This window comes from Lissotriton helveticus, chromosome 12, assembly GCF_964261635.1.
Source record: "Lissotriton helveticus chromosome 12, aLisHel1.1, whole genome shotgun sequence".
In the NCBI taxonomy this organism is placed as follows: domain Eukaryota; kingdom Metazoa; phylum Chordata; class Amphibia; order Caudata; family Salamandridae; genus Lissotriton; species Lissotriton helveticus.
In genome coordinates, this window is record NC_136073.1 from 132,199,915 (window position 1) to 132,210,422 (window position 10,508).

At 42.4% G+C, this 10,508-nt stretch overlaps 1 non-coding gene across 1 annotated transcript; it reads right to left on the minus strand.

Annotated features, from left to right (window-relative positions):
- Positions 1–8,127: 8,127 nt before the first annotated feature.
- TRNAS-AGA (transfer RNA serine (anticodon AGA)) lies at positions 8,128–8,209 on the minus strand. The gene has a single exon. It is a non-coding gene; the product is annotated as a tRNA-Ser (tRNA).
- Positions 8,210–10,508: the final 2,299 nt, after the last annotated feature.

Genomic DNA, 10,508 nt, shown 5'->3' on the forward strand with positions numbered 1-10,508 from the left:
AAACCTGACGGATCATATCGTTTGGTTTTGGATTACCGGCATTTAAACTCGCATTGCCGTAACTGTGCTGTACAGAATACCCACGGCTCTGCCCTAGTGGATAGTCTCGTGCGTAAGCGTTTCAAGACAACGCTTGACATATCCAATGGTTTTTATGCCCACAGATTGGACAGCTTTAGCTCCCAATGGACCAGTTTTACGAGCGCTGGAGTCCAAAAGCAATTCCGGCGTCTTCCAATGGGCTACAAGAATAGTCCTGGTATATTTACCGCTCGAATTGTCTCTATTCTGGAGGCACTCGACCCTGATGCTTTTTCGTATGTGGATGACATATATCTCACAGACGACGATATTTGGGAGCATCTGTGTCGTGTAAATTCTGTTGTTTGCAACTTCGCAGACATGGGTTACAAATTTAACTTTGCAAAATCGCACATTGCTGAACACACAGTGTTGTTTTTGGGCTATGAGCTCAACAATGAAGGTAGAGGTTTAGCTCCTCACTTCTTAGAGAAGTGCGCACAATTGCGCGCTCCAACAACACTGAAAAAATTACAGTCTTTACTGGGCTTTTTGAATTTCGGCAGAACTTACATTCCGGAATATGCCCAGCGTATCAAGCCTTTGTATGCTTTGATACAACCAACTTTCTCTAAATCATGCTGGCTGCCTGAGCATTCAGCCATTTTGCAATCCTTGCAGGCTGATCTGCTCGCTTCTAAATATTTACTGACTCGTGATAACCACACCAACCTGGTAATAAGAATAATTCCTGGGACGGTGGGTTTCACGTACCTCACTTTTAATGAAGGTGACACTGTACCTATTGCTTACAAGTCACACTTGTACACCTCGGCTGAGATGCGGTTTCCCACCGTAGAAAAGGTTTTAACTGCTGTACAGATGGCTATTCTAAAGGAACGAGCTCTGTCACAGGGGAAACGCATGCTAGTGGTAACACCCTGTCCTCATTTGGAGGCAGTCACGAAAGCCAGTGTACCAAATTCAAAGGCTTTGCACCCTCGGTGGATTCAGTGGGCTGCGTCATTGTCATCCACGGATGTCATGTTTATTTTTGACGCTTCCTTACGGTCGCAGGAGTACTTGCAGTATGAATTCGTTCATCCTGCTCCTCTGGCGATGCGACCTTTGGAGGACTTCCATTGCATCATTTACACTGATGGGTCGGCGCAGGTTGCGCATGGCTCTAAACATGCCTACGTTTCCGCATGCGCCATTGTGGTCGGTGCTATGTTGAATGATGAGTTCGTTTCCAGGGAAGTACACACGTTGCCCCTGGGCGATTGCACCGCACAATTGGCAGAGCTTCGTGCTCTATTACTAGCTTTGGAGTACGCAGATCCAAGTGTTACTACTCTAATTGTAAGTGATTCTTACTACTGTGTCCAGTCTTACAATGAAAACTTGTTCTTTTGGATTCAAAATGATTTTCATGATTCCAAGGGTAGCACAATAAAACATAAAATGATCTGGGTTCGAGTGGCAGAGCTTAAGGCTATGTTGCCACTCGTTTATGTGATTCATACTCTCGGTCATCAGCGCGTGGGAGTTCACGCTGTTGGCAACTCGCTTGCTGATGAAGCGGCGAAATCAGCAGTATCTACATACTTAGTTGCAGCAGTTACTAGGTCTAAAACCAAGATTGATAGCGACATCTTGGCAGCGATTGCTGCCTCTGAGAAGGGAAGTAAACATCCTGCGGGATTCCCTTCGAAGTATAAATACCACTTAAGTCCCGAAAAGGTTCCTTTTGTGACAATTCCTGATGTTGGGGAACGGCTGATTCCCAACTCGGATCGCAGAGCAGACTTGATTACAGCGGCTCATGAAGGTGTGGCGTCTGCGCATGCGGGCGTCTCGGCCACTGTAACTCAATTACAATTACGTTTCTGGTGGCGGGGACTGTACAAACAGACGCGTGATTATGTCCTTCTTTGTGACATATGCCAGCAGATTAAACCTTCAACTGCTACGCGTCCGCCTCAGACTCAGTTGTACATTTCTAATAAACCGCTAGGCTGTGTTTATTTAGATCACTGCGGTCCATTTTCATCTGATACTGCGTATAAATACATCTTAGTAGCAGTTGACTCATGCACACGCTTTGTGTGGGTATGGCCACATCGCAGCGCTGATTCACGGACTGTCATTAGAGATTTGCGTATCTTTATAGGGATTTTTGCCTGTGGTACCTTCCATTCGGATCAGGGTCCGGCTTTCGCCTCTAAGGCGTATAAGGATGCCATGACTTCGATGGGGGTCCAAGTCAAGTTTTCGTCACCCTACAGACCTGAGGGTAATAGTGTAGTTGAACGAATGAACCGTGATTTAAAGCAATCTTTGACAGCCCGAGTTATAGGCACTGGCAGAAACTGGCTGGCTCACCTCTATGGCGTGCAGCGTGCTCTTAATAATCTCCCTAGAAGGTCTCTGGGTGGGCGGACCCCATACGAAATGCTCTTTGGCATCAAGATGTACGTCCCTGACCTTGACGGTCTAGACTCTGTGGTTCGCGCCACTTCCTTTGACGCAGATGAACATTGCAATGTTTTACAGAATCTACAAAAGACCAGAGACAGTCTTGCAAAGGAACATTTGCCCTCCACTTCGGATGATGCGTTGCAGATCCCGGTAGTTGGCTGGCTACCCCAAGTTGGAGAACTGGTTCGTGAGAAGATCGACAACAAGAAAGAGTTTGGTCCCTCCTATCGAGCTCCAGTCCCAGTGCTTGGAGTGAAGGGCACAAGAACAGTCATTTTACCACCACTTCCAGGTCGTAAGGAAAACAGGTTTATTTCTATTGACAATGTCAAGATACACAGAGTGGCCGATTCTTCTTAGCATGACACCGGCTGTTTCCTGTCCTTCCATTGTGAGAAATTCAATTATGACCACTGCCTCTAATATTGAACCTGAAGTGGCCATCGAATTACCTGCTGTTTCCAGTCCATTATTAAATAATTCGCCCGGAACTAACATGGATGAGACAGACTATACATACCCTACTGATTTGTCCATGCCTGACCTGCAAGCTCGTTTAGCCACGGAATCCAGATTTTCATTTGACTCTGCTTCCCTTGCCTCGAAAAAACCCTCTCAAATTGCGGTATATGCTAGCCTGTTTAAAAAACATTTTTTGATTCCTCCTTGGATATACATTTGGCTGGTCCTTTTTTCAGTTTACCTTTTTATGTCAATTGGTTTTGTGTTTTATTTTTTTCGGATTATGAATGGACACTATGTCGAGGAGAGAACTTGCATTACTCATTTAAATGGAACATTGGCCCCACTTTCCTCTTCACATTCTACACACAGATTAAAAAGAGACTTGACTTTGGTTAACATCACAGCATGGCCCGTTCTGGATGGAATCGCGTGGGATGCAGTTCGTTTTCAGATTCATGGCCCAACGGAAGTCGTTAATGTTCCTAATGTACTAAGAGTTAATATGGGGGATGTGGTGAAACAAAACATTCGTTCTGATGATTGGGACGTTAATGCTGTGGAAAGTTTGTTTTCTGATTTGAAATACTATGCTGCTTTTGATGCTGAGGATTTATATTTAGAATCTGCTAATTATGGTGAATTGTTCTGTTACCAACATTATGGCAATCACTTCTTACACAAAACATCTTCCCGTAGAGAGACTGTTAATTTTACTCAGTGGGAACATTGCCCAGCTCCTACACAAGGGAGTTCAGAAACGTTTCTTAAAAAGTATACTTATTTCACTGACTTTAACCAGTCCAATCCCGAGTCCTTTTATTTTAAATTTCACAAACAGCCACTGTCCAAGGTTAGACTTACCGATACAAAATTGTTGTACTCGAAGGCCTTCCTAGATCAATTAGTTACTGGGGGCTATGAGTTATGGAAGGAAACAATAGACCTTAAATCAGTTTGGGGTTCAAGGGCCTGGCAGGTACGAGGCACTGAGGCTTTGCACCGTGCATGTCTCATCCCAAATCATATGTTGTTTTTAAATGAAACCATTTCCCAGACCACATGCTTTGGATTGGCTACATCTAAAAGGTTAAACACCCCGTCTTTCCCGGAGTTGGAGGAATATGAGAATTGGAGTAATTTTACTCAATTGTCCATTAAAGATATACAGGCTCTGCTTCTTAATTCCTCCTTTAACATTTCCAGTATGAATCCCAAGGGTTGGCTGCTTTGGCACCGTAGTGCTGATTCTTGCCAAAAAAGGTTTTTAAATTTAACTGACGGTTTTAAGACTGTTAGATCTGATCCCCGGTTTGATTTGAGTCATACTGTCACCTCTTACTCTGTGGGCAAGTTGTGTCAAGCTTGGTTGAAACATTCTACTTTACCTGCGGTTAAGTATCACCTTTCCAAACTGAATGCAGACGTGGATTTGAATGATTTCATTAAAGGCCCAGCTAGTGGCAGGTCGAAAAGGTGGTTATATGGGGTTTACAATGAAATTTGGAAACTGTCACAGATTGAGGCTGCTTCACGCCTTAGGGCTATTGATCAGGCGAATCTTGAGAAAGTGCTTGCAGTTGTTGACAATAGCATTAACGTGCTTTCCTCTAGAATTTACACATTAGATAATATTGTGTCGTCTGTTGTTGATATTGTGCATGATGAAGTGTCAGTATTATACCACGGTCAAAATCAATTGCGGTCAATCATGCAGTTTGCATGGACACTTCAGACTCTGAAAATGGGTAAAGTTCCCTGGGGATACATGAACGTTTCCTCTTTATTTGCACCGTTTAATTTGACAGACAAACAACGCTTGCTTTCAATGCGTGATGCTTCCTTTTCTATGCTACATATTGAAAGGTTGGAATCTTTACCTTTTTCTGTGGCAGAAGCCACTGCTGCTACGTGGCTTATCCACGGTTTAATAACGCTGCCTTTTGCTTTATATAAGTTTTCAAATTGTATGAAATATGTGCCAATAGGTCGTTTTGAACCCTTAGGTAGCGGTTTTCTTCATGAGGTCTGGTCACTCCCATACACATACAGATGTTTCAAGGATGAACAAGAAGTTTATCTAACAGGGGATGAGTGTACTGAGACGCCAGATCATTCTTTAATGTGCAGACACATACAGTTACACGGTTCATGTAACAAGGACCGACCGAATATGGCTTGCGTTTTACAGGGCACGCCAGTTCCTGCTATCATCCCCACGTTTAAATTGTTAGAGAATGGTAGTTATTTAATGCTCAATAATGAAAACTGTTGTGGTTTAATTAAAGGTATAGCTTTCATAGTAACAGTTAGTGAGCGAGTTATTTGCTGCAGAAATGTTCTTTATCCTCCCACACGTGAACATAGGGAGTCTTCCATTTGGCCACAGATACCGACCTTGGGAGCAGAATTCAGCGGCATGGCTAGAATAAGAGCTCTATTGTCCCAGAAAGAGGTGGCCTTGAGCTCGGCCCGTGAAACTTTCGTGCTTCACATTGCTAACACCCGTACGGAGGTTCAGGCTCTTTTAAATACTGATTTGCCTTTGCATTTCGGAGCCATGGTCCGTTCTATCTTTAACGCATCCTCCACAACGGGCCTAGCACATTTTTTTAAGGTTGTTAGCGGTGGTCTCGTGACTTCCTTTGAGAAGATTTTTGGAGTCATCCCTGCCTTCTTCCATTCTATTTTTTCATCCTTATTTGGAGGGTTCCCGTTTTTGCTTGCATTAGCGGCTGGCGCATTGGTGGTTTTCTGCCTTTTTAAATATGGATGCCCTTCCTGTGCAAGACCACGCTCAGCTGCTACTGACGCGGTTCCGCAACCGCATGCTTGATTATTATGGCACACTGCCGTTGGCGACTCTAAGCACGGCGTTTGGATTATCTTTTCGGTTCTCCTATTTCACCTGTGTCCAGCCTGTATTTCGCTGCCTGACCTGTGATTTCCTTTGGGCCATTGATTTGTGTCTCTGCGGACCAATATCTTCTGACGTCGATTTTGATCAACTGATGAGTCCTATCATTGCTCACGAGTTGGTTTGTTCTGACGAAAGGATTATGGCCTTGGCGGTGGCACATGGACTAATGGGTCCCTGGGATGTGTTGTCGGCAGCGCGAAATTTCTTGGAACGAAGTTTTCTTGAAAACCCACCGAGCTGTCCTCTGATGGTTATAGAGGATCCGGTGCTGGAAGATCACGTATGTTCCTTTCATCTTTTAAATTGGATGGCTGAACTGTTTTCGGATGAGGACAGTGACTTCCTCCTGGAGGCTGTTGCGGCTTACTTTTCATATACAGTCTTATCATAGACACTGCCTCAAATTGACATGCTGATTGATAGCATTTCCTTGATTTTATTGACTTTTGGTCAAGACATTTTATTTTTGCTTGCCTATTGGCTTGAGCCACATTATACTTGTGGGCTATTTTTTAGCATTAGTTTTTATAATTGAATTTTTATTCATGCTCGTTTATAATTGGATTCTGCTCTCATGTGATGGCACTTCTGTTATCTTATTTAGTCCGTTCTCGGATCATGGGGGGGTGTTGTATAGCTCCTATATATCCTTATATCGTGTTAAGTTAGCATAGGTACATTTGAGATTTAAACGCCATTTTTCCTTTCTTGCAACTTCTGCACACGACCCTTAATTGTTGACTTAGCTTTCAACCCAGTGGTTTGCCGTGGTGTATGTGAGAATAATATGTTATTGCTCTGATATCAGTTTTGTTTAATAAACCATGTCTGCACGGAGAGTGCTGAAGTTTCAGGAGCAACACGATATGGAATTGTTATGAGGTCTGATCTCCACGCCTTCATAGTCATAACACAAGTGCAGCCTTTGCCAACTTGGGCTTGAGGCAGGATTGATATTGCTTTGCACGAGAATTGTTAACACACTTGATGCGGTGCACATGCAGAGAGAGCTGGTGTATGCTGATGTGATTCCTTCATGCTAGGACACTAAGGTATGGGCCCGCCCTAAAACAACCCAAAGAGACCTTCTTAGCTAATAATATAATATATGTGTTAGGGAGGGTGAGATATAAGTGTTGTTAACTCTTATTTCATTACAGCATGTTAACATGCTGTCACCATTCGCTTTTTATGTCTTAGTAACTATGCTGATAATTTTGCTACTGATAATAAGTATACTTGTATTATCTAAGATACTGCGCCTGAGAAGACGGCATTAGTAAATAAACATTTCAAATGCACATGTGTCTTCTTTACTCCATGTTCTGGTTTGTAATGATAATATAACGAAAGAGTGTTCATGAGTCCCACGTACCCTGAGGTACTGTAAGTTCATGTTCTGGTTTGTCTAAACATTGGGAGTTTGATATGTCCAATGAGACACTGTAGCTAGCTCGGTAAGGGGTGAGTTGGTTGCTAAGGTAAGTTTTGGGACATCCTAATTTGCCGAGGTTCCACTCCTCTGTGCACAGTTCTGTGTGAGTACAGAAACCCTGCAACAGTATGAGTGGTAAGGGCTTGTTAATTTGGTTGCTTTTCCAATTCACGTCTGACAACGAGATGAAGGAACATTGGGGCATCAGACGCTTTGGAAAGTAGCCACCAACCTCAGAGAAAGAGAGAAAGAGGGAAAAGGCAGTATGAGGTGTGGAGAAAACAGCAGCAGGTACAAGGAGCTCAAATGAGATTAATGGCGCCTAAATAGAGCACGTAAAGGAACAGTTACAAATCTAAGAAAAGGGAAAGAAAGACTAGGAAAAAAACACCGAAAGAGCCTGTAGATAAAATTCTCTTCCTGGGACAGCAGGCTAAGAGAAATTACACAGGGAGCCGTTAAGCTTGTAACACGGGGAGAATAGAAAAGAAAATGCAGTTTTATGAAGTGTGTTTGCCTAATCCAGCAAGCACTTTTGTTTTATTTTTCTATTTGCTTCTTTTATTGGTAAAGTAAGTTTCAAGTGCATGAATGGTATGACTGAGAGAGCCAGGGTATAATAATTTGAAGTGTTTGCACCAGCGCTAATGTAGGACGAGAGTTATAGCAAAGATATGAAAGGGATAGCGATAATAAATATGTGAAAGGGCAATAGTGACCCCAAAATGAGCCACCTATTTATAAAACTGACATGGAAGAAATTCAAAAGGTTAACTTCTGAAATTGTAGCCGATGTTAAAAAGTTTCTCGTTGTTGGCAGGATTTGAACCTGCGCGGGGGGACCCCAATGGATTTCTAGTCAATTGCCTTAACCACTCAGCCACAACAACTGACTGTAAGTTTTGTGCAAATAATCTGTATGAAAGTTTTCAAGGTGTCCCACAGCAAATTCCTGATATTCTGCAATGCACTTTTTAAAAATAATGTTTTTTTCAGCAGGCACATTCTCTCCTAAAAACAAAAATAAGGCTACATCTCATAATCATGTGTGTTTAAATAATTTGTCGTTAGATTGTTTAAATATTTTAAAGGATCTGTTTTTAATAGACATTTTACAAAAACAACTGGTACATTTGGTAATTCTGTAAAAGAAAAACCCAACTGCCGTGACATTGCCAACCACAATGCCGTGACTCAGATTCGAACCGAGGTTGCTGCGGCCACAACGCAGAGTACTAACCACTATACGATCACGGCGAGCTACTTGGGCTCAATAACATACAGTGACATGGAGAATTTATAATTCAAAACACTCAGGGAACTCCTGTGATAGGCTGAATGTGTTCATTGCTTCCTCATTCCTTATACAAAGGCTTTGTCTCCTCAGTGGTTGATAGGCTGAAACCGTTTCCTGGCCGCCTGCTTGTGAACTGCCAGAAGTCAAAGATCAAACATACACTTGTGGGCCTGTGATGGGACACCAATGCAGAGAAACACCTGGCGCAGATCTTCTATTCTGTCTATTAGACCTGCATCTCCCCTGAACCTCCTCAAGCCATCTGTATGTGAAGCAAGAAAAACTTAAGGAGCGGTCCATCTACACTTTTTTAGGGAGGATGCTGCTGTGAGCTCCTCCCAGCTAATCACACAAAGAGCAGTAAAGCAAGATAACTACACAGTTAGGGGGGACTGCATGGTTAGGTTTTTGAGGAATTATTGAAACTGACCTCAGTGACCCATGATCAGAGCTGTGGCTAATGACTGCGTGCCCAATTATGATGAAGCAAGCACCATGGCTCGTAGGGGCCCCACAACACGCTTTTCTTAGCTCATTGAATTAAAGTATAAACTTTTGCCACGTGTAAGTGGTAAAGGCTTGTTAATTTGGTTGCTTTTCCAATTCACATCTGACAACAAGATGAAGGAACATTGGGGCATCAGAAGCTTTGGAAAGTAGCCACCAACCTCAGAGAAAGAGAGAAAGAGGGAAAAGGCAGTATGAGGTGTGGAGAAAACAGCAGCAGGTACAAGGAGCACAAATGAGATTAATGGCGCCTAAATAGAGTACATAAAGGAACAGTTACAAATCTAAGAAAAGGGAAAGAAAGACTAGGAAAAAAACACGGAAAGAGCCTGTAGATAAAATTCTCTTCCTGGGACAGCAGGCTAAGAGAAATTACACAGGGAGCAGTTAAGCTTGTAACACGGGGAGAATAGAAAAGAAAATGCAGTTTTATGAAGTGTGTTTGCCTAATCCAGCAAGCACTTTTGTTTTATTTTTCTATTTGCTTCTTTTATTGGTAAAGTAAGTTTCAAGTGCATGAATGGTATGACTGAGAGAGCCAGGGTATAATAATTTGAAGTGTTTGCACTAGCGCTAATGTAGGACGAGAGTTATAGCAAAGATATGAAAGGGGTAGCGATAATAAATATGTGAAAGGGCAATAGTGACACCAAAATAAGCCGCCTATTTATAAAACTGACATGGAAGAAATTCTAAAGGTTAACTTTTGAAATTGTAGCCGATGTTAAAAAGTTTCTCTTTGTTGGCAGAACTCGAAGCTGCGCGGGGAGACCCCAATGGATTTTTGGTTCATCGCCTTAACCACTCGGCAACAACAACTGACTGTAAGTTTTTTGCAAATAATCTGTATGAAAGTTTTCAAGGTGTCCCACAGCAAATTCCTGGTATTCTGCAATGCACTTTTTAAAAATAATGTTTTTTTCAGCAGGCACATTCTCTCCTAAAAACAAAAATTGCATGAGTATATCTCTAGTTTGGAAAAGGATAGGCTTTCATGCATACTCTCATGTGGCACTCAAGTTTTTGGGACCCTATTGCACTCTGTTTTCTTGCTGCTTTTAGTCTTTGGCCCATATTACAGAAGTCTACCATCTTTGAGTATTTGAGGCTCCTTTGTAAGTGCTTTATCTTTTTTACTTGAAGAGCTATATAATAAAGGGGTCAGGGAAAGATTGCATTTATGGAAGATAAAAGAAGGCACACTTGTCTCACCAAATGCCGTAGAGAAACCTGATGTTTTACTCATGTTATCCTTAGTTTGTTTTTGTTAGACCTTGCATTCTTAAGGTGGTCTCAACCCTACCTTATTGCTTTTCACCTACACATTTTGCTGTATCTTTTTGCTGGCCTTAGGACTCTGATCACTTTATCGCTACTAATCAGTG